The following is an 18125-nucleotide window of genomic DNA, read 5'->3' on the forward strand; positions in this document are numbered from 1 at the left end:
ATTTTTAAATGTTATTTTTTTATTTTTGTTAATCGGCGTAAAAGAATCGGAGAAAGTAAGAGAAAACAAATATTTTAGAGTTAATTATATGCATTATGCCGCTAAGAAGTGAAAGAAATCAAATATATACAATTAAAGCGCAAAGGGTAACAGGTGCGATCATACCAGCACTAATGCACCGGATCCCATCAGAACTCCGCAGTTAAGCGTGCTTGGGCGAGAGTAGTACTAGGATGGGTGACCTCCTGGGAAGTCCTTGTGTTGCACCTCTTTTTGCGGATTTTTAAATGTTATTTTTTTATTTTTGTTAATCGGCGTAAAAGAATCGGAGAAAGTAAGAGAAAACAAATATTTTAGAGTTAATTATATGCATTATGCCGCTAAGAAGTGAAAGAAATCAAATATATACAATTAAAGCGCAAAGGGTAACAGGTGCGATCATACCAGCACTAATGCACCGGATCCCATCAGAACTCCGCAGTTAAGCGTGCTTGGGCGAGAGTAGTACTAGGATGGGTGACCTCCTGGGAAGTCCTTGTGTTGCACCTCTTTTTGCGGATTTTTAAATGTTATTTTTTTATTTTTGTTAATCGGCGTAAAAGAATCGGAGAAAGTAAGAGAAAACAAATATTTTAGAGTTAATTATATGCATTATGCCGCTAAGAAGTGAAAGAAATCAAATATATACAATTAAAGCGCAAAGGGTAACAGGTGCGATCATACCAGCACTAATGCACCGGATCCCATCAGAACTCCGCAGTTAAGCGTGCTTGGGCGAGAGTAGTACTAGGATGGGTGACCTCCTGGGAAGTCCTTGTGTTGCACCTCTTTTTGCGGATTTTTAAATGTTATTTTTTTATTTTTGTTAATCGGCGTAAAAGAATCGGAGAAAGTAAGAGAAAACAAATATTTTAGAGTTAATTATATGCATTATGCCGCTAAGAAGTGAAAGAAATCAAATATATACAATTAAAGCGCAAAGGGTAACAGGTGCGATCATACCAGCACTAATGCACCGGATCCCATCAGAACTCCGCAGTTAAGCGTGCTTGGGCGAGAGTAGTACTAGGATGGGTGACCTCCTGGGAAGTCCTTGTGTTGCACCTCTTTTTGCGGATTTTTAAATGTTATTTTTTTATTTTTGTTAATCGGCGTAAAAGAATCGGAGAAAGTAAGAGAAAACAAATATTTTAGAGTTAATTATATGCATTATGCCGCTAAGAAGTGAAAGAAATCAAATATATACAATTAAAGCGCAAAGGGTAACAGGTGCGATCATACCAGCACTAATGCACCGGATCCCATCAGAACTCCGCAGTTAAGCGTGCTTGGGCGAGAGTAGTACTAGGATGGGTGACCTCCTGGGAAGTCCTTGTGTTGCACCTCTTTTTGCGGATTTTTAAATGTTATTTTTTTATTTTTGTTAATCGGCGTAAAAGAATCGGAGAAAGTAAGAGAAAACAAATATTTTAGAGTTAATTATATGCATTATGCCGCTAAGAAGTGAAAGAAATCAAATATATACAATTAAAGCGCAAAGGGTAACAGGTGCGATCATACCAGCACTAATGCACCGGATCCCATCAGAACTCCGCAGTTAAGCGTGCTTGGGCGAGAGTAGTACTAGGATGGGTGACCTCCTGGGAAGTCCTTGTGTTGCACCTCTTTTTGCGGATTTTTAAATGTTATTTTTTTATTTTTGTTAATCGGCGTAAAAGAATCGGAGAAAGTAAGAGAAAACAAATATTTTAGAGTTAATTATATGCATTATGCCGCTAAGAAGTGAAAGAAATCAAATATATACAATTAAAGCGCAAAGGGTAACAGGTGCGATCATACCAGCACTAATGCACCGGATCCCATCAGAACTCCGCAGTTAAGCGTGCTTGGGCGAGAGTAGTACTAGGATGGGTGACCTCCTGGGAAGTCCTTGTGTTGCACCTCTTTTTGCGGATTTTTAAATGTTATTTTTTTATTTTTGTTAATCGGCGTAAAAGAATCGGAGAAAGTAAGAGAAAACAAATATTTTAGAGTTAATTATATGCATTATGCCGCTAAGAAGTGAAAGAAATCAAATATATACAATTAAAGCGCAAAGGGTAACAGGTGCGATCATACCAGCACTAATGCACCGGATCCCATCAGAACTCCGCAGTTAAGCGTGCTTGGGCGAGAGTAGTACTAGGATGGGTGACCTCCTGGGAAGTCCTTGTGTTGCACCTCTTTTTGCGGATTTTTAAATGTTATTTTTTTATTTTTGTTAATCGGCGTAAAAGAATCGGAGAAAGTAAGAGAAAACAAATATTTTAGAGTTAATTATATGCATTATGCCGCTAAGAAGTGAAAGAAATCAAATATATACAATTAAAGCGCAAAGGGTAACAGGTGCGATCATACCAGCACTAATGCACCGGATCCCATCAGAACTCCGCAGTTAAGCGTGCTTGGGCGAGAGTAGTACTAGGATGGGTGACCTCCTGGGAAGTCCTTGTGTTGCACCTCTTTTTGCGGATTTTTAAATGTTATTTTTTTATTTTTGTTAATCGGCGTAAAAGAATCGGAGAAAGTAAGAGAAAACAAATATTTTAGAGTTAATTATATGCATTATGCCGCTAAGAAGTGAAAGAAATCAAATATATACAATTAAAGCGCAAAGGGTAACAGGTGCGATCATACCAGCACTAATGCACCGGATCCCATCAGAACTCCGCAGTTAAGCGTGCTTGGGCGAGAGTAGTACTAGGATGGGTGACCTCCTGGGAAGTCCTTGTGTTGCACCTCTTTTTGCGGATTTTTAAATGTTATTTTTTTATTTTTGTTAATCGGCGTAAAAGAATCGGAGAAAGTAAGAGAAAACAAATATTTTAGAGTTAATTATATGCATTATGCCGCTAAGAAGTGAAAGAAATCAAATATATACAATTAAAGCGCAAAGGGTAACAGGTGCGATCATACCAGCACTAATGCACCGGATCCCATCAGAACTCCGCAGTTAAGCGTGCTTGGGCGAGAGTAGTACTAGGATGGGTGACCTCCTGGGAAGTCCTTGTGTTGCACCTCTTTTTGCGGATTTTTAAATGTTATTTTTTTATTTTTGTTAATCGGCGTAAAAGAATCGGAGAAAGTAAGAGAAAACAAATATTTTAGAGTTAATTATATGCATTATGCCGCTAAGAAGTGAAAGAAATCAAATATATACAATTAAAGCGCAAAGGGTAACAGGTGCGATCATACCAGCACTAATGCACCGGATCCCATCAGAACTCCGCAGTTAAGCGTGCTTGGGCGAGAGTAGTACTAGGATGGGTGACCTCCTGGGAAGTCCTTGTGTTGCACCTCTTTTTGCGGATTTTTAAATGTTATTTTTTTATTTTTGTTAATCGGCGTAAAAGAATCGGAGAAAGTAAGAGAAAACAAATATTTTAGAGTTAATTATATGCATTATGCCGCTAAGAAGTGAAAGAAATCAAATATATACAATTAAAGCGCAAAGGGTAACAGGTGCGATCATACCAGCACTAATGCACCGGATCCCATCAGAACTCCGCAGTTAAGCGTGCTTGGGCGAGAGTAGTACTAGGATGGGTGACCTCCTGGGAAGTCCTTGTGTTGCACCTCTTTTTGCGGATTTTTAAATGTTATTTTTTTATTTTTGTTAATCGGCGTAAAAGAATCGGAGAAAGTAAGAGAAAACAAATATTTTAGAGTTAATTATATGCATTATGCCGCTAAGAAGTGAAAGAAATCAAATATATACAATTAAAGCGCAAAGGGTAACAGGTGCGATCATACCAGCACTAATGCACCGGATCCCATCAGAACTCCGCAGTTAAGCGTGCTTGGGCGAGAGTAGTACTAGGATGGGTGACCTCCTGGGAAGTCCTTGTGTTGCACCTCTTTTTGCGGATTTTTAAATGTTATTTTTTTATTTTTGTTAATCGGCGTAAAAGAATCGGAGAAAGTAAGAGAAAACAAATATTTTAGAGTTAATTATATGCATTATGCCGCTAAGAAGTGAAAGAAATCAAATATATACAATTAAAGCGCAAAGGGTAACAGGTGCGATCATACCAGCACTAATGCACCGGATCCCATCAGAACTCCGCAGTTAAGCGTGCTTGGGCGAGAGTAGTACTAGGATGGGTGACCTCCTGGGAAGTCCTTGTGTTGCACCTCTTTTTGCGGATTTTTAAATGTTATTTTTTTATTTTTGTTAATCGGCGTAAAAGAATCGGAGAAAGTAAGAGAAAACAAATATTTTAGAGTTAATTATATGCATTATGCCGCTAAGAAGTGAAAGAAATCAAATATATACAATTAAAGCGCAAAGGGTAACAGGTGCGATCATACCAGCACTAATGCACCGGATCCCATCAGAACTCCGCAGTTAAGCGTGCTTGGGCGAGAGTAGTACTAGGATGGGTGACCTCCTGGGAAGTCCTTGTGTTGCACCTCTTTTTGCGGATTTTTAAATGTTATTTTTTTATTTTTGTTAATCGGCGTAAAAGAATCGGAGAAAGTAAGAGAAAACAAATATTTTAGAGTTAATTATATGCATTATGCCGCTAAGAAGTGAAAGAAATCAAATATATACAATTAAAGCGCAAAGGGTAACAGGTGCGATCATACCAGCACTAATGCACCGGATCCCATCAGAACTCCGCAGTTAAGCGTGCTTGGGCGAGAGTAGTACTAGGATGGGTGACCTCCTGGGAAGTCCTTGTGTTGCACCTCTTTTTGCGGATTTTTAAATGTTATTTTTTTATTTTTGTTAATCGGCGTAAAAGAATCGGAGAAAGTAAGAGAAAACAAATATTTTAGAGTTAATTATATGCATTATGCCGCTAAGAAGTGAAAGAAATCAAATATATACAATTAAAGCGCAAAGGGTAACAGGTGCGATCATACCAGCACTAATGCACCGGATCCCATCAGAACTCCGCAGTTAAGCGTGCTTGGGCGAGAGTAGTACTAGGATGGGTGACCTCCTGGGAAGTCCTTGTGTTGCACCTCTTTTTGCGGATTTTTAAATGTTATTTTTTTATTTTTGTTAATCGGCGTAAAAGAATCGGAGAAAGTAAGAGAAAACAAATATTTTAGAGTTAATTATATGCATTATGCCGCTAAGAAGTGAAAGAAATCAAATATATACAATTAAAGCGCAAAGGGTAACAGGTGCGATCATACCAGCACTAATGCACCGGATCCCATCAGAACTCCGCAGTTAAGCGTGCTTGGGCGAGAGTAGTACTAGGATGGGTGACCTCCTGGGAAGTCCTTGTGTTGCACCTCTTTTTGCGGATTTTTAAATGTTATTTTTTTATTTTTGTTAATCGGCGTAAAAGAATCGGAGAAAGTAAGAGAAAACAAATATTTTAGAGTTAATTATATGCATTATGCCGCTAAGAAGTGAAAGAAATCAAATATATACAATTAAAGCGCAAAGGGTAACAGGTGCGATCATACCAGCACTAATGCACCGGATCCCATCAGAACTCCGCAGTTAAGCGTGCTTGGGCGAGAGTAGTACTAGGATGGGTGACCTCCTGGGAAGTCCTTGTGTTGCACCTCTTTTTGCGGATTTTTAAATGTTATTTTTTTATTTTTGTTAATCGGCGTAAAAGAATCGGAGAAAGTAAGAGAAAACAAATATTTTAGAGTTAATTATATGCATTATGCCGCTAAGAAGTGAAAGAAATCAAATATATACAATTAAAGCGCAAAGGGTAACAGGTGCGATCATACCAGCACTAATGCACCGGATCCCATCAGAACTCCGCAGTTAAGCGTGCTTGGGCGAGAGTAGTACTAGGATGGGTGACCTCCTGGGAAGTCCTTGTGTTGCACCTCTTTTTGCGGATTTTTAAATGTTATTTTTTTATTTTTGTTAATCGGCGTAAAAGAATCGGAGAAAGTAAGAGAAAACAAATATTTTAGAGTTAATTATATGCATTATGCCGCTAAGAAGTGAAAGAAATCAAATATATACAATTAAAGCGCAAAGGGTAACAGGTGCGATCATACCAGCACTAATGCACCGGATCCCATCAGAACTCCGCAGTTAAGCGTGCTTGGGCGAGAGTAGTACTAGGATGGGTGACCTCCTGGGAAGTCCTTGTGTTGCACCTCTTTTTGCGGATTTTTAAATGTTATTTTTTTATTTTTGTTAATCGGCGTAAAAGAATCGGAGAAAGTAAGAGAAAACAAATATTTTAGAGTTAATTATATGCATTATGCCGCTAAGAAGTGAAAGAAATCAAATATATACAATTAAAGCGCAAAGGGTAACAGGTGCGATCATACCAGCACTAATGCACCGGATCCCATCAGAACTCCGCAGTTAAGCGTGCTTGGGCGAGAGTAGTACTAGGATGGGTGACCTCCTGGGAAGTCCTTGTGTTGCACCTCTTTTTGCGGATTTTTAAATGTTATTTTTTTATTTTTGTTAATCGGCGTAAAAGAATCGGAGAAAGTAAGAGAAAACAAATATTTTAGAGTTAATTATATGCGCCGCTAAGAAGTGAAAGAAATAAATATATACAATTAAAGCGCAAAGGGTAACAGGTGCGATCAAAGCACTAATGCACCGGATCCCATCAGAACTCCGCAGAAGCGTGCTTGGGCGAGATAGTACTAGGATGGGTGACCTCCTGGGAAGTCCTTGTGTTGCACCTCTTTTTGCGGATTTTTAAATGTTATTTTTTTATTTTTGTTAATCGGCGTAAAAGAATCGGAGAAAGTAAGAGAAAACAAATATTTTAGAGTTAATTATATGCATTATGCCGCTAAGAAGTGAAAGAAATCAAATATATACAATTAAAGCGCAAAGGGTAACAGGTGCGATCATACCAGCACTAATGCACCGGATCCCATCAGAACTCCGCAGTTAAGCGTGCTTGGGCGAGAGTAGTACTAGGATGGGTGACCTCCTGGGAAGTCCTTGTGTTGCACCTCTTTTTGCGGATTTTTAAATGTTATTTTTTTATTTTTGTTAATCGGCGTAAAAGAATCGGAGAAAGTAAGAGAAAACAAATATTTTAGAGTTAATTATATGCATTATGCCGCTAAGAAGTGAAAGAAATCAAATATATACAATTAAAGCGCAAAGGGTAACAGGTGCGATCATACCAGCACTAATGCACCGGATCCCATCAGAACTCCGCAGTTAAGCGTGCTTGGGCGAGAGTAGTACTAGGATGGGTGACCTCCTGGGAAGTCCTTGTGTTGCACCTCTTTTTGCGGATTTTTAAATGTTATTTTTTTATTTTTGTTAATCGGCGTAAAAGAATCGGAGAAAGTAAGAGAAAACAAATATTTTAGAGTTAATTATATGCATTATGCCGCTAAGAAGTGAAAGAAATCAAATATATACAATTAAAGCGCAAAGGGTAACAGGTGCGATCATACCAGCACTAATGCACCGGATCCCATCAGAACTCCGCAGTTAAGCGTGCTTGGGCGAGAGTAGTACTAGGATGGGTGACCTCCTGGGAAGTCCTTGTGTTGCACCTCTTTTTGCGGATTTTTAAATGTTATTTTTTTATTTTTGTTAATCGGCGTAAAAGAATCGGAGAAAGTAAGAGAAAACAAATATTTTAGAGTTAATTATATGCATTATGCCGCTAAGAAGTGAAAGAAATCAAATATATACAATTAAAGCGCAAAGGGTAACAGGTGCGATCATACCAGCACTAATGCACCGGATCCCATCAGAACTCCGCAGTTAAGCGTGCTTGGGCGAGAGTAGTACTAGGATGGGTGACCTCCTGGGAAGTCCTTGTGTTGCACCTCTTTTTGCGGATTTTTAAATGTTATTTTTTTATTTTTGTTAATCGGCGTAAAAGAATCGGAGAAAGTAAGAGAAAACAAATATTTTAGAGTTAATTATATGCATTATGCCGCTAAGAAGTGAAAGAAATCAAATATATACAATTAAAGCGCAAAGGGTAACAGGTGCGATCATACCAGCACTAATGCACCGGATCCCATCAGAACTCCGCAGTTAAGCGTGCTTGGGCGAGAGTAGTACTAGGATGGGTGACCTCCTGGGAAGTCCTTGTGTTGCACCTCTTTTTGCGGATTTTTAAATGTTATTTTTTTATTTTTGTTAATCGGCGTAAAAGAATCGGAGAAAGTAAGAGAAAACAAATATTTTAGAGTTAATTATATGCATTATGCCGCTAAGAAGTGAAAGAAATCAAATATATACAATTAAAGCGCAAAGGGTAACAGGTGCGATCATACCAGCACTAATGCACCGGATCCCATCAGAACTCCGCAGTTAAGCGTGCTTGGGCGAGAGTAGTACTAGGATGGGTGACCTCCTGGGAAGTCCTTGTGTTGCACCTCTTTTTGCGGATTTTTAAATGTTATTTTTTTATTTTTGTTAATCGGCGTAAAAGAATCGGAGAAAGTAAGAGAAAACAAATATTTTAGAGTTAATTATATGCATTATGCCGCTAAGAAGTGAAAGAAATCAAATATATACAATTAAAGCGCAAAGGGTAACAGGTGCGATCATACCAGCACTAATGCAACGGATCCCATCAGAACTCCGCAGTTAAGCGTGCTTGGGCGAGAGTAGTACTAGGATGGGTGGCCTCCTGGGAAGTCCTTGTGTTGCACCTCTTTTTGCGGATTTTTAAATGTTATTTTTTTATTTTTGTTAATCGGCGTAAAAGAATCGGAGAAAGTAAGAGAAAACAAATATTTTAGAGTTAATTATATGCATTATGCCGCTAAGAAGTGAAAGAAATCAAATATATACAATTAAAGCGCAAAGGGTAACAGGTGCGATCATACCAGCACTAATGCACCGGATCCCATCAGAACTCCGCAGTTAAGCGTGCTTGGGCGAGAGTAGTACTAGGATGGGTGGCCTCCTGGGAAGTCCTTGTGTTGCACCTCTTTTTGCGGATTTTTAAATGTTATTTTTTTATTTTTGTTAATCGGCGTAAAAGAATCGGAGAAAGTAAGAGAAAACAAATATTTTAGAGTTAATTATATGCATTATGCCGCTAAGAAGTGAAAGAAATCAAATATATACAATTAAAGCGCAAAGGGTAACAGGTGCGATCATACCAGCACTAATGCACCAGATCCCATCAGAACTTTGCAGTTAAGCGTGCTTGGGCGAGAGTAGTACTAGGATGGGTGACCTCCTGGGAAGTCCTTGTGTTGCACCTCTTTTTGCGGATTTTTAAATGTTATTTTTATTTTATTTATGTTAATAGGCATAAAAGAATCGGAGAAAGTAAGAGAAAACAAATATTTTAGAGTTAATTATATGCATTATGCCGCTAAGAAGTGAAAGAAATCAAATATATACAATTAAAGCGCAAAGGGTAACAGGTGCGATCATACCAGCACTAATGCACCGGATCCCATCAGAACTCCGCGATTTAGCGTGCTTGGGCGAGAGTAGTACTAGGATGGGTGGCCTCCTGGTAAGTCCTTGTGTTGCACCTCTTTTTGCGGATTTTTAAATGTTATTTTTTTATTTTTGTTAATAGGCGTAAAAGAATCAGAGAAAGAAAGAGAAAACAAATATTTTAAAGTTAATTATATTTATTATGCCGCTAAGAAGTGAAAGAAATGAAATATATACAAATAAAGCGCAAAGGGTAACAGGTGCGATCGTACCAGCACTAATGCACCGGATCCCATCAGAACTCCACAGTTAAGCGTGCTTGGGCCAGAGTAGTACTAGGATGGGTGACCTCCTAAGAAGTCCTTGTGTTGCACCTCTTTTTGCGGATTTTTAAATGTTATTTTTTATTTTTGTTAATCGGTGTAAAAGAATCGGAGAAAGTAAGAGAAAACAAATATTTTAGAGTTAATTATATGCATTATGCCGCTAAGAAGTGAAAGAAATCAAATATATACAATTAAAGCGCAAAGGGTAACAGGTGCGATCATACCAGCACTAATGCACCGAATCCCATTAGAACTCCGCAGTTAAGCGTGCTTGGGCGAGAGTAGTACTAGGATGGGTGACCTCATGGGAAGTCCTTGTGTTGCACCTCTTTTTGCGGATTTTTAAATGTTATTTTTTTATTTTTTTTAATCGGCGTAAAAGAATCGGAGAAAGTAAGAGATAACAAATATTTTAGAGTTAATTATATGCATTATGCCCCTAAGAAGTGAAAGAAATGAAATATATACAATTAAAGCGCAAAGGGTAATAGGTGCGATCATACCAGCACTAATGCAACGAATCCCATCAGAACTCCGCAGTTAAGCGTGCTTGGGCGAGAGTAGTACTAGGATGGGTGACCTCCTGGGAAGTCCTTGTGTTGCACCTCTTTTTGCGGATTTTTAAATGTTATTTTTTTATTTTTGTTAATCGGCATAAAAGAATCGGAGAAAGTAAGGGAAAACAAATATTTTAGAGTTAATTATAACCTCTTTTTGCGGATTTTTAAATGTTATTTTTTTATTTTTGTTAATCGGCATAAAAGAATCGGAGAAAGTAAGGGAAAACAAATATTTTAGAGTTAATTATATGCATTATGCCGCTAAGAAGTGAAAGAAATCAAATATATACAATTAAAGCGCAAAGGGTAACAGGTGCGATCATACCAGCACTAATGCACCGGATCCCATCAGAACTTTGCAGTTAAGTGTGCTTGGGCGAGAGTAGTTCTAGGATGGGTGACCTCCTGGGAAGTCCTTGTGTTGCACCTCTTTTTGCGGATTTTTAAATGTTATTTTTTTATTTTTGTTAATCGGCGTAAAAGAATCGGAGAAAGTAAGAGAAAACAAATATTTTAGAGTTAATTATATGCATTATGCCGCTAAGAAGTGTAAGAAATGAAATATATACAATTAAAGCGCAAAGGGTAACAGGTGCGATCATACCAGCACTAATGCAACGGATCCCATCAGAACTCCGCAGTTAAGCGTGCTTGGGCGAGAGTAGTACTAGGATGGGCGGCCTCCTGGGAAGCCTTGTGTTGCACCTCTTTTTGCGGATTTTTAAATGTTATTTTTTTATTTTTGTTAATCTGCATAAAAGAATCTGAGAAAGTAAGAGAAAACAAATATTTTAGAGTTAATTATATGTATTATGCCGCTAAGAAGTGAAAGAAATCAAATATATACAATTAAAGCGCAAAGGGTAACAGGTGCGATCATACCAGCACTAATGCACCGGATCCCATTAGAACTCCGCGGTTAAGCGTGCTTGGGCGAGAGTAGTACTAGGATGGGTGGCCTCCTGGGTAGTCCTTGTGTTGCACCTCTTTTTGCGGATTTTTAAATGTTATTTTTTTATTTTTGTTAATCGGCGTAAAAGAATCGGAGAAAGTAAGAGATAACAAATATTTTAGAGTTAATTATATGCATTATGCCCCTAAGAAGTGAAAGAAATGAAATATATACAATTAAAGCGCAAAGGGTAACAGGTGCGATCATACCAGCACTAATGCACCGAATCCCATTAGAACTCCGCAGTTAAGCGTGCTTGGGCGAGAGTAGTACTAGGATGGGTGACCTCATGGGAAGTCCTTGTGTTGCACCTCTTTTTGCGGATTTTTAAATGTTATTTTTTTATTTTTGTTAATCGGCGTAAAAGAATCGGAGAAAGTAAGAGATAGCAAATATTTTAGAGTTAATTATATGCATTATGCCCCTAAGAAGTGAAAGAAATGAAATATATACAATTAAAGCGCAAAGGGTAATAGGTGCGATCATACCAGCACTAATGCAACGAATCCCATCAGAACTCCGCAGTTAAGCGTGCTTGGGCGAGAGTAGTACTAGGATGGGTGACCTCCTGGGAAGTCCTTGTGTTGCACCTCTTTTTGCGGATTTTTAAATGTTATTTTTTTTATTTTTGTTAATCGGCATAAAAGAATCGGAGAAAGTAAGGGAAAACAAATATTTTAGAGTTAATTATATGCATTATGCCGCTAAGAAGTGAAAGAAATCAAATATATACAATTAAAGCGCAAAGGGTAACAGGTGCGATCATACCAGCACTAATGCACCGGATCCCATCAGAACTTTGCAGTTAAGCGTGCTTGGGCGAGAGTAGTTCTAGGATGGGTGACCTCCTGGGAAGTCTTTGTGTTGCACCTCTTTTTGCGGATTTTTAAATGTTATTTTTTTATTTTTGTTAATCGGCGTAAAAGAATCGGAGAAAGTAAGAGAAAACAAATATTTTAGAGTTAATTATATGCATTATGCCGCTAAGAAGTGTAAGAAATGAAATATATACAATTAAAGCGCAAAGGGTAACAGGTGCGATCATACCAGCACTAATGCAACGGATCCCATCAGAACTCCGCAGTTAAGCGTGCTTGGGCGAGAGTAGTACTAGGATGGGCGGCCTCCTGGGAAGCCTTGTGTTGCACCTCTTTTTGCGGATTTTTAAATGTTATTTTTTTATTTTTGTTAATCTGCATAAAAGAATCTGAGAAAGTAAGAGAAAACAAATATTTTAGAGTTAATTATATGTATTATGCCGCTAAGAAGTGAAAGAAATCAAATATATACAATTAAAGCGCAAAGGGTAACAGGTGCGATCATACCAGCACTAATGCACCGGATCCCATTAGAACTCCGCGGTTAAGCGTGCTTGGGCGAGAGTAGTACTAGGATGGGTGGTGTAACACCCGGTATTTAATTAATTATTTAATTAAATACTTTCAAATTATTTCGAATTTAATTATTGAATTTGTGGAGTGTTGAGAATTGTTGACATGGGTTTTTATGATTAATTAGTCGATTAATTAATTGATTAAGTTGTAGAAATAGTATTGAAGAAATACTATATTTATTATATAGACTTAATTAATTGATGGTAATAGTAAAAGGTGGGGTGTGAATGTTAGGCCCAATAGGTTTAATGAAATTAAGTTAAGATAAGGATTAGGTTAATTAGAAGAGAAAAAGTTTTGGGAAATTGGTCATGCGAAGTTGTAGAGAAGAGAGAAAATAGGAGAGAAATTCATTCCCGTTTTTCTTGCAGCAGTCTCACTAAATCGAAGATCCCTGATTCGTTAACCGTTGGATCGTTACCAAATTTTGTGGGTAGGTTCGCAACACCTATATCTAACTTTTGACCGTTGGGATCTTCAAAATAAGGTCTGAGTTGTGAGATATCATCATCGCACTGTAGCTGCAAATTAAGGAAAATTTTCAGCTTTTTATTCGGATGAAAAGAGGCAATGTTTGGGAGCTAAGGCTAGATGGCTTCGATTGGTAGAATTGTAGAACGGACTCCGAATACAAGGTAAGGGGTGGGGTTCTAACTCTATAACCGGACTCATGATGAATGATATGTGGGGGTTAAATTCGTAGGAAATTATTCCTGATTATTTGTTGTGATTCTGTCGTGTTGATTCGATGAAATTAGTTGTTGTTGTGGTGATAATTGTTGTTGTTTTATGCGAAGTTGAAGGATGTTTCGGTGACGATGTATACCTCTATTTATTAGTATAGCGACGATATAGGCTTATGCCTTGTGACGATGATGTTGTTTGTTGTGTGTGTTTGTTGCATTCATATACATATGCATTTTTGGCGACGGCCTGGATTGGCAAATTAGTGACGAAGGCTTATGCCTTGATGCCTCTGTTTAACTGGCAATTGGCGATGGGGGCTGAAGCCCTGGGTACCACATGCATGTGCAGTTGTAGAGTCTCATTGTATGTGGCATGAGTGTGATTTAATTGTGATGTGACTTGAGTTGTTGTTAAATTGTGATAATGTGGAGTTGTAATTATAAATTGTTATACTAATGACGTGTTGTGACAAGTATTGTCTGGAAGATGAGAAATAGTTGTTATAACTATTAATATGTTGTCGTTATTGATTTTTGTTAATTATAACTGTTCAGGTTAATTGTTATTATAAATGTAGTCTGAAAGCTGTAACGTGATAATTTCGTATGATTAAATTCTAATATATTGTTTATCATGCGTTTGTTTATATTGGTAGATATCTCACCCTTTCTGAATGATGTTTCCCTACCATGGGAAATTGACAGGTACTCAAGATAGCGGTGGAAGTTTTGAAGTGATTTTATGAAGTCTTTAGTTGCTGTTAGTCGAGTTGGTGTCTTGCTCTGATACGTAGCACTCGGGGGGATAAAACGATTGTTTTACTTATTAATTCTTTTGCTAAATTTTTATATGGTTTTGGTTTAAATTGTAACTTAAAGTTACCGTGCAATGATGCTACGACTTGATTTGAATAGTTATGAAGTTTGTTGATTCCGCTGCGAGTTAATTATTGAATTTAAACAAAGTGATTTTTAATAATGATTTAATTGTCCGTTTTAAGTTACGTGCTATGTATCTATATGAAGGCAATTAAGCCATAATTGTTTTTGAATGACGAATATGTGATACCTCAAATGAATGTTGTTTGCAATTTATACTCTGATTTTTATTATAATTACCGGGTAGATTTGGGGTGTTACAGGTGGCCTCCTGGGTAGTCCTTGTGTTGCACCTCTTTTTGCGGATTTTTAAATGTTATTTTTTTATTTTTGTTAATCGGCGTAAAAGAATCAGAGAAAGTAAGAGAAAACAAATATTTTAGAGTTAATTATATGCATTAAGCCGCTAAGAATTTAAAGAAATCAAATATATACAATTAAAGCGCAAAGGGTAACAGGTGCGATCATACCAGCACCAATGCACCAGATCCCATCAGAACTTTGCAGTTAAGCGTGCTTTGGCGAGAGTAGTACTAGGATGGGTGACCTCTTGGGAAGTCCTTGTGTTGCACCTCTTTTTGCAGATTTTTAAATGTTATTTTTTTTATTTATGTTAATAGGCATAAAAGAATCGGAGAAAGTAAGAGAAAACAAATATTTTAGAGTTAATTATATGCATTATGCCGCTAAGAAGTGAAAGAAATCAAATATATACAATTAAAGCGCAAAGGGTAACATGTGCGATCATACCAGCACTAATGCAACGGATCACATTAGAACTCCGCAGTTAAGCGTGCTTGGGCGAGAGTAGTACTAGGATGGGTGACCTCCTGGGAAGTCCTTGTGTTGCACCTCTTTTTGCGGATTTTTAAATGTTATTTTTTTATTTTTGTTAATCGGCATAAAAGAATCGGAGAAAGTAAGAGAAAACAAATATTTTAGAGTTAATTATATGCATTATGCCGCTATGAAGTGAGAGAAATCAAATATATACAATTAAAGCGCAAAGGGTAACAGGTGCGATCATACCAGCACTAATGCACCGGATCCCATCAGAACTCCGCGGTTAAGCGTGCTTGGGCGAGAGTAGTACTAGGATGGGTGGCCTCCTGGGAAGTCCTTGTGTTGCACCTCTTTTTGCGGATTTTTAAATGTTATTTTTTATTTTTGTTAATCGGCGTAAAAGAATCGGAGAAAGTAAGAGAAAACAAATATTTTAGAGTTAATTATATGCATTATGCCGCTAAGAAGTTAAAGAAATCAAATATATACTATTAAAGCGCAAAGGGTTACAGGTGCCAACAAACCAACATTAATGCACCGGATCCCATCAGAACTCTGCAGTTAAGCGTGCTTGGGAGAGAGATGGGTGACCTCCTAGGAAGTCCTTGTGTAGCACCTCTTTTTGCGGATTTTTAAATGTTATTTTTTTTATTTTTGTTAATCGGCGTAAAAGAATCGGAGAAAGTAAGAGAAAACAAATATTTTAGAGTTAATTATATGCATTATGCCGCTAAGAAGTTAAAGAAATCAAATATATACAATTAAAGCGCAAAGGGTAACAGGTGCGATCATACCAGCACTAATGCACCGGATCCCATCAGAACTTTGCAGTTAAGCGTGCTTGGGCGAGAGTAGTTCTAGGATGGGTGACCTCCTGGGAAGTCCTTGTGTTGCACCTCTTTTTGCGGATTTTTAAATGTTATTTTTTTATTTTTGTTAATCGGCGTAAAAGAATCGGAGAAAGTAAGAGAAAACAAATATTTTAGAGTTAATTATATGCATTATGCCGCTAAGAAGTGTAAGAAATGAAATATATACAATTAAAGCGCAAAGGGTAACAGGTGCGATCATACCAGCACTAATGCAACGGATCCCATCAGAACTCCGCAGTTAAGCGTGCTTGGGCGAGAGTAGTACTAGGATGGGTGGCCTCCTGGGAAGCCTTGTGTTGCACCTCTTTTTGCGGATTTTTAAATGTTATTTTTTTATTTTTGTTAATCTGCATAAAAGAATCGGAGAAAGTAAGAGAAAACAAATATTTTAGAGTTAATTATATGTATTATGCCGCTAAGAAGTGAAAGAAATCAAATATATACAATTAAAGCGCAAAGGGTAACAGGTGCGATCATACCAGCACTAATGCACCGGATCCCATTAGAACTCCGCGGTTAAGCGTGCTTGGGCGAGAGTAGTACTAGGATGGGTGGCCTCCCGGGTAGTCCTTGTGTTGCACCTCTTTTTGCGGATTTTTAAATGTTATTTTTTTATTTTTGTTAATCGGCGTAAAAGAATCGGAGAAAGTAAGAGAAAACAAATATTTTAGAGTTAATTAATTATATGCATTAAGCCGCTAAGAATTTAAAGAAATCAAATATATACAATTAAAGCGCAAAGGGTAACAGGTGCGATCATACCAGCACCAATGCACCAGATCCCATCAGAACTTTGCAGCTAAGCGTGCTTTGGCGAGAGTAGTACTAGGATGGGTGACCTCCTGGGAAGTCCTTGTGTTGCACCTCTTTTTGCAGATTTTTAAATGTTATTTTTTTATTTATGTTAATAGGCATAAAAGAATCGGAGAAAGTAAGAGAAAACAAATATTTTAGAGTTAATTATATGCATTATGCCGCTAAGAAGTGAAAGAAATCAAATATATACAATTAAAGCGCAAAGGGTAACAGGTGCGATCATACCAGCACTAATGCACCGGATCCCATCATAACTTTGCAGTTAAGCGTGCTTGGGCGGGAGTAGTTCTAGGATGGGTGACCTCCTGGGAAGTCCTTGTGTTGCACCTCTTTTTGCGGATTTTTAAATGTTATTTTTTTATTTTTGTTAATCGGCGTAAAAGAATCGGAGAAAGTAAGAGAAAACAAATATTTTAGAGTTAATTATATGCATTATGCCGCTAAGAATTTAAAGAAATCAAATATATACAATTAATGCGCAAAGGGTTACAGGTGCGATCATACCAGCCCCAACGCACCGGATCCCATCAGAACTTTGCAGTTAAGCGTGCTTTGGCGAGAGTAGTACTAGGATGGGTGACCTCTTGGGAAGTCCATGTGTTGCACCTCTTTTTGCAGATTTTTAAATGTCATTTTTTTATTTATGTTAATAGGCATAAAAGAATCGGAGAAAGTAAGAGAAAACAAATATTTTAGAGTTAATTATATGCATTATGCCGCTAAGAAGTGAAAGAAATCAAATATATACAATTAAAGCGCAAAGGGTAACAGGTGCGATCATACCAGCACTAATGCACCGGATCCCATCATAACCCCGCAGTTAAGCGTGCGTGGGCGAGAGTATTACTAGGATGGGTGACCTCCTGGGAAGTCCTTGTGTTGCACCTCTTTTTGCGGATTTTTAAATGTTATTTTTTTTATTTTTGTTAATCGGCGTAAAAGAATCGGAGAAAGTAAGAGAAAACAATTATTTTAGAGTTAATGATATGCCTTATGCCGCTAAGAAGTGAAAGAAATCAAATATATACAATTAAAGCGCAAAGGGTTACAGGTGCCATCAAACCAGCATTAATGCACCGGATCCCATCAGAACTCTGCAGTTAAGCGTGCTTGGGAGAGAGATGGGTGACCTCCTGGGAAGTCCTTGTGTTGCACCTCTTTTTGTGAATTTTTAAATGTTATTTTTTTTATTTTTGTTAATCGGTATAAAAGAATCGGAGAAAGTAAGAGAAAACAAATATTTTAGAGTTAATTATATGCATTATGCAGCTAAGAAGTGAACTAAATCAAATATATACAATTAAAGCGCAAAGGGTAACCGGTGTGATCATACCAGCACTAATGCACCTGATCCCATCAGAACCCCGCAGTTAAGCGTGCTTGGGTAAGAGTAGTACTAGGATGGATGACCTTCTGGGAAGTCCTTGTGTTGCACCTCTTTTTGCGGATTTTTAAATGTTATTTTTTTATTTTTGATAATCGGCGTA

At 37.6% G+C, this 18125-nt stretch overlaps 54 non-coding genes and 1 pseudogene across 54 annotated transcripts; all 55 read left to right on the forward strand.

The window, feature by feature from the left end:
- The first annotated feature begins 151 nt into the window (after positions 1–151).
- LOC131600685 (5S ribosomal RNA) lies at positions 152–270 on the forward strand. Its single transcript, XR_009283300.1, has one exon. It is a non-coding gene; the product is annotated as a 5S ribosomal RNA (ribosomal RNA).
- Positions 271–430: 160 nt separating this feature from the next.
- On the forward strand, positions 431–549 carry LOC131600686 (5S ribosomal RNA). The gene has a single exon (XR_009283301.1). It is a non-coding gene; the product is annotated as a 5S ribosomal RNA (ribosomal RNA).
- A 160-nt stretch (positions 550–709) lies between these two features.
- LOC131600687 (5S ribosomal RNA) lies at positions 710–828 on the forward strand. The gene has a single exon (XR_009283302.1). It is a non-coding gene; the product is annotated as a 5S ribosomal RNA (ribosomal RNA).
- Positions 829–988: 160 nt separating this feature from the next.
- Positions 989–1107, forward strand: LOC131600688 (5S ribosomal RNA). Its single transcript, XR_009283303.1, has one exon. It is a non-coding gene; the product is annotated as a 5S ribosomal RNA (ribosomal RNA).
- A 160-nt stretch (positions 1108–1267) lies between these two features.
- LOC131600689 (5S ribosomal RNA) lies at positions 1268–1386 on the forward strand. The gene has a single exon (XR_009283304.1). It is a non-coding gene; the product is annotated as a 5S ribosomal RNA (ribosomal RNA).
- A 160-nt stretch (positions 1387–1546) lies between these two features.
- On the forward strand, positions 1547–1665 carry LOC131600690 (5S ribosomal RNA). The gene has a single exon (XR_009283305.1). It is a non-coding gene; the product is annotated as a 5S ribosomal RNA (ribosomal RNA).
- Positions 1666–1825: 160 nt separating this feature from the next.
- On the forward strand, positions 1826–1944 carry LOC131600691 (5S ribosomal RNA). The gene has a single exon (XR_009283306.1). It is a non-coding gene; the product is annotated as a 5S ribosomal RNA (ribosomal RNA).
- A 160-nt stretch (positions 1945–2104) lies between these two features.
- On the forward strand, positions 2105–2223 carry LOC131600692 (5S ribosomal RNA). The gene has a single exon (XR_009283307.1). It is a non-coding gene; the product is annotated as a 5S ribosomal RNA (ribosomal RNA).
- Positions 2224–2383: 160 nt separating this feature from the next.
- Positions 2384–2502, forward strand: LOC131600695 (5S ribosomal RNA). The gene has a single exon (XR_009283309.1). It is a non-coding gene; the product is annotated as a 5S ribosomal RNA (ribosomal RNA).
- Positions 2503–2662: 160 nt separating this feature from the next.
- Positions 2663–2781, forward strand: LOC131600696 (5S ribosomal RNA). The gene has a single exon (XR_009283310.1). It is a non-coding gene; the product is annotated as a 5S ribosomal RNA (ribosomal RNA).
- Positions 2782–2941: 160 nt separating this feature from the next.
- Positions 2942–3060, forward strand: LOC131600697 (5S ribosomal RNA). The gene has a single exon (XR_009283311.1). It is a non-coding gene; the product is annotated as a 5S ribosomal RNA (ribosomal RNA).
- A 160-nt stretch (positions 3061–3220) lies between these two features.
- LOC131600698 (5S ribosomal RNA) lies at positions 3221–3339 on the forward strand. The gene has a single exon (XR_009283312.1). It is a non-coding gene; the product is annotated as a 5S ribosomal RNA (ribosomal RNA).
- A 160-nt stretch (positions 3340–3499) lies between these two features.
- On the forward strand, positions 3500–3618 carry LOC131600699 (5S ribosomal RNA). The gene has a single exon (XR_009283313.1). It is a non-coding gene; the product is annotated as a 5S ribosomal RNA (ribosomal RNA).
- Positions 3619–3778: 160 nt separating this feature from the next.
- LOC131600700 (5S ribosomal RNA) lies at positions 3779–3897 on the forward strand. Its single transcript, XR_009283314.1, has one exon. It is a non-coding gene; the product is annotated as a 5S ribosomal RNA (ribosomal RNA).
- A 160-nt stretch (positions 3898–4057) lies between these two features.
- Positions 4058–4176, forward strand: LOC131600701 (5S ribosomal RNA). The gene has a single exon (XR_009283315.1). It is a non-coding gene; the product is annotated as a 5S ribosomal RNA (ribosomal RNA).
- A 160-nt stretch (positions 4177–4336) lies between these two features.
- LOC131600702 (5S ribosomal RNA) lies at positions 4337–4455 on the forward strand. Its single transcript, XR_009283316.1, has one exon. It is a non-coding gene; the product is annotated as a 5S ribosomal RNA (ribosomal RNA).
- A 160-nt stretch (positions 4456–4615) lies between these two features.
- On the forward strand, positions 4616–4734 carry LOC131600703 (5S ribosomal RNA). Its single transcript, XR_009283317.1, has one exon. It is a non-coding gene; the product is annotated as a 5S ribosomal RNA (ribosomal RNA).
- Positions 4735–4894: 160 nt separating this feature from the next.
- Positions 4895–5013, forward strand: LOC131600704 (5S ribosomal RNA). The gene has a single exon (XR_009283318.1). It is a non-coding gene; the product is annotated as a 5S ribosomal RNA (ribosomal RNA).
- Positions 5014–5173: 160 nt separating this feature from the next.
- On the forward strand, positions 5174–5292 carry LOC131600706 (5S ribosomal RNA). The gene has a single exon (XR_009283320.1). It is a non-coding gene; the product is annotated as a 5S ribosomal RNA (ribosomal RNA).
- A 160-nt stretch (positions 5293–5452) lies between these two features.
- Positions 5453–5571, forward strand: LOC131600707 (5S ribosomal RNA). Its single transcript, XR_009283321.1, has one exon. It is a non-coding gene; the product is annotated as a 5S ribosomal RNA (ribosomal RNA).
- A 160-nt stretch (positions 5572–5731) lies between these two features.
- Positions 5732–5850, forward strand: LOC131600708 (5S ribosomal RNA). The gene has a single exon (XR_009283322.1). It is a non-coding gene; the product is annotated as a 5S ribosomal RNA (ribosomal RNA).
- Positions 5851–6010: 160 nt separating this feature from the next.
- Positions 6011–6129, forward strand: LOC131600709 (5S ribosomal RNA). Its single transcript, XR_009283323.1, has one exon. It is a non-coding gene; the product is annotated as a 5S ribosomal RNA (ribosomal RNA).
- Positions 6130–6289: 160 nt separating this feature from the next.
- Positions 6290–6408, forward strand: LOC131600711 (5S ribosomal RNA). The gene has a single exon (XR_009283324.1). It is a non-coding gene; the product is annotated as a 5S ribosomal RNA (ribosomal RNA).
- A 154-nt stretch (positions 6409–6562) lies between these two features.
- LOC131600753 (5S ribosomal RNA) lies at positions 6563–6675 on the forward strand (annotated as a pseudogene).
- Positions 6676–6835: 160 nt separating this feature from the next.
- LOC131600713 (5S ribosomal RNA) lies at positions 6836–6954 on the forward strand. The gene has a single exon (XR_009283326.1). It is a non-coding gene; the product is annotated as a 5S ribosomal RNA (ribosomal RNA).
- A 160-nt stretch (positions 6955–7114) lies between these two features.
- On the forward strand, positions 7115–7233 carry LOC131600714 (5S ribosomal RNA). Its single transcript, XR_009283327.1, has one exon. It is a non-coding gene; the product is annotated as a 5S ribosomal RNA (ribosomal RNA).
- A 160-nt stretch (positions 7234–7393) lies between these two features.
- LOC131600715 (5S ribosomal RNA) lies at positions 7394–7512 on the forward strand. The gene has a single exon (XR_009283328.1). It is a non-coding gene; the product is annotated as a 5S ribosomal RNA (ribosomal RNA).
- Positions 7513–7672: 160 nt separating this feature from the next.
- On the forward strand, positions 7673–7791 carry LOC131600716 (5S ribosomal RNA). Its single transcript, XR_009283330.1, has one exon. It is a non-coding gene; the product is annotated as a 5S ribosomal RNA (ribosomal RNA).
- A 160-nt stretch (positions 7792–7951) lies between these two features.
- Positions 7952–8070, forward strand: LOC131600717 (5S ribosomal RNA). Its single transcript, XR_009283331.1, has one exon. It is a non-coding gene; the product is annotated as a 5S ribosomal RNA (ribosomal RNA).
- A 160-nt stretch (positions 8071–8230) lies between these two features.
- Positions 8231–8349, forward strand: LOC131600719 (5S ribosomal RNA). The gene has a single exon (XR_009283333.1). It is a non-coding gene; the product is annotated as a 5S ribosomal RNA (ribosomal RNA).
- Positions 8350–8509: 160 nt separating this feature from the next.
- LOC131600726 (5S ribosomal RNA) lies at positions 8510–8628 on the forward strand. The gene has a single exon (XR_009283339.1). It is a non-coding gene; the product is annotated as a 5S ribosomal RNA (ribosomal RNA).
- A 160-nt stretch (positions 8629–8788) lies between these two features.
- Positions 8789–8907, forward strand: LOC131600723 (5S ribosomal RNA). The gene has a single exon (XR_009283336.1). It is a non-coding gene; the product is annotated as a 5S ribosomal RNA (ribosomal RNA).
- A 160-nt stretch (positions 8908–9067) lies between these two features.
- On the forward strand, positions 9068–9186 carry LOC131600724 (5S ribosomal RNA). The gene has a single exon (XR_009283337.1). It is a non-coding gene; the product is annotated as a 5S ribosomal RNA (ribosomal RNA).
- A 163-nt stretch (positions 9187–9349) lies between these two features.
- LOC131600750 (5S ribosomal RNA) lies at positions 9350–9468 on the forward strand. The gene has a single exon (XR_009283362.1). It is a non-coding gene; the product is annotated as a 5S ribosomal RNA (ribosomal RNA).
- A 160-nt stretch (positions 9469–9628) lies between these two features.
- LOC131600739 (5S ribosomal RNA) lies at positions 9629–9747 on the forward strand. Its single transcript, XR_009283352.1, has one exon. It is a non-coding gene; the product is annotated as a 5S ribosomal RNA (ribosomal RNA).
- Positions 9748–9906: 159 nt separating this feature from the next.
- LOC131600727 (5S ribosomal RNA) lies at positions 9907–10025 on the forward strand. Its single transcript, XR_009283341.1, has one exon. It is a non-coding gene; the product is annotated as a 5S ribosomal RNA (ribosomal RNA).
- Positions 10026–10185: 160 nt separating this feature from the next.
- Positions 10186–10304, forward strand: LOC131600729 (5S ribosomal RNA). Its single transcript, XR_009283343.1, has one exon. It is a non-coding gene; the product is annotated as a 5S ribosomal RNA (ribosomal RNA).
- Positions 10305–10567: 263 nt separating this feature from the next.
- On the forward strand, positions 10568–10686 carry LOC131600740 (5S ribosomal RNA). The gene has a single exon (XR_009283353.1). It is a non-coding gene; the product is annotated as a 5S ribosomal RNA (ribosomal RNA).
- A 160-nt stretch (positions 10687–10846) lies between these two features.
- LOC131600736 (5S ribosomal RNA) lies at positions 10847–10964 on the forward strand. The gene has a single exon (XR_009283349.1). It is a non-coding gene; the product is annotated as a 5S ribosomal RNA (ribosomal RNA).
- Positions 10965–11124: 160 nt separating this feature from the next.
- LOC131600738 (5S ribosomal RNA) lies at positions 11125–11243 on the forward strand. The gene has a single exon (XR_009283351.1). It is a non-coding gene; the product is annotated as a 5S ribosomal RNA (ribosomal RNA).
- Positions 11244–11403: 160 nt separating this feature from the next.
- Positions 11404–11522, forward strand: LOC131600728 (5S ribosomal RNA). The gene has a single exon (XR_009283342.1). It is a non-coding gene; the product is annotated as a 5S ribosomal RNA (ribosomal RNA).
- Positions 11523–11682: 160 nt separating this feature from the next.
- On the forward strand, positions 11683–11801 carry LOC131600731 (5S ribosomal RNA). The gene has a single exon (XR_009283345.1). It is a non-coding gene; the product is annotated as a 5S ribosomal RNA (ribosomal RNA).
- Positions 11802–11962: 161 nt separating this feature from the next.
- On the forward strand, positions 11963–12081 carry LOC131600745 (5S ribosomal RNA). The gene has a single exon (XR_009283358.1). It is a non-coding gene; the product is annotated as a 5S ribosomal RNA (ribosomal RNA).
- Positions 12082–12241: 160 nt separating this feature from the next.
- On the forward strand, positions 12242–12359 carry LOC131600737 (5S ribosomal RNA). Its single transcript, XR_009283350.1, has one exon. It is a non-coding gene; the product is annotated as a 5S ribosomal RNA (ribosomal RNA).
- Positions 12360–14623: 2264 nt separating this feature from the next.
- Positions 14624–14742, forward strand: LOC131600741 (5S ribosomal RNA). The gene has a single exon (XR_009283354.1). It is a non-coding gene; the product is annotated as a 5S ribosomal RNA (ribosomal RNA).
- Positions 14743–14903: 161 nt separating this feature from the next.
- LOC131600734 (5S ribosomal RNA) lies at positions 14904–15022 on the forward strand. The gene has a single exon (XR_009283347.1). It is a non-coding gene; the product is annotated as a 5S ribosomal RNA (ribosomal RNA).
- Positions 15023–15182: 160 nt separating this feature from the next.
- LOC131600725 (5S ribosomal RNA) lies at positions 15183–15301 on the forward strand. The gene has a single exon (XR_009283338.1). It is a non-coding gene; the product is annotated as a 5S ribosomal RNA (ribosomal RNA).
- Positions 15302–15730: 429 nt separating this feature from the next.
- LOC131600735 (5S ribosomal RNA) lies at positions 15731–15849 on the forward strand. Its single transcript, XR_009283348.1, has one exon. It is a non-coding gene; the product is annotated as a 5S ribosomal RNA (ribosomal RNA).
- A 160-nt stretch (positions 15850–16009) lies between these two features.
- Positions 16010–16127, forward strand: LOC131600733 (5S ribosomal RNA). Its single transcript, XR_009283346.1, has one exon. It is a non-coding gene; the product is annotated as a 5S ribosomal RNA (ribosomal RNA).
- A 160-nt stretch (positions 16128–16287) lies between these two features.
- Positions 16288–16406, forward strand: LOC131600744 (5S ribosomal RNA). Its single transcript, XR_009283357.1, has one exon. It is a non-coding gene; the product is annotated as a 5S ribosomal RNA (ribosomal RNA).
- Positions 16407–16570: 164 nt separating this feature from the next.
- Positions 16571–16689, forward strand: LOC131600743 (5S ribosomal RNA). The gene has a single exon (XR_009283356.1). It is a non-coding gene; the product is annotated as a 5S ribosomal RNA (ribosomal RNA).
- A 160-nt stretch (positions 16690–16849) lies between these two features.
- On the forward strand, positions 16850–16968 carry LOC131600746 (5S ribosomal RNA). Its single transcript, XR_009283359.1, has one exon. It is a non-coding gene; the product is annotated as a 5S ribosomal RNA (ribosomal RNA).
- Positions 16969–17128: 160 nt separating this feature from the next.
- On the forward strand, positions 17129–17247 carry LOC131600747 (5S ribosomal RNA). The gene has a single exon (XR_009283360.1). It is a non-coding gene; the product is annotated as a 5S ribosomal RNA (ribosomal RNA).
- A 160-nt stretch (positions 17248–17407) lies between these two features.
- Positions 17408–17526, forward strand: LOC131600749 (5S ribosomal RNA). Its single transcript, XR_009283361.1, has one exon. It is a non-coding gene; the product is annotated as a 5S ribosomal RNA (ribosomal RNA).
- A 431-nt stretch (positions 17527–17957) lies between these two features.
- LOC131600751 (5S ribosomal RNA) lies at positions 17958–18076 on the forward strand. Its single transcript, XR_009283363.1, has one exon. It is a non-coding gene; the product is annotated as a 5S ribosomal RNA (ribosomal RNA).
- Positions 18077–18125: the final 49 nt, after the last annotated feature.

The sequence above is a fragment of the Vicia villosa genome, linkage group LG4 (assembly GCF_029867415.1).
Source record: "Vicia villosa cultivar HV-30 ecotype Madison, WI linkage group LG4, Vvil1.0, whole genome shotgun sequence".
Taxonomy (NCBI): Eukaryota; Viridiplantae; Streptophyta; class Magnoliopsida; order Fabales; family Fabaceae; genus Vicia; species Vicia villosa.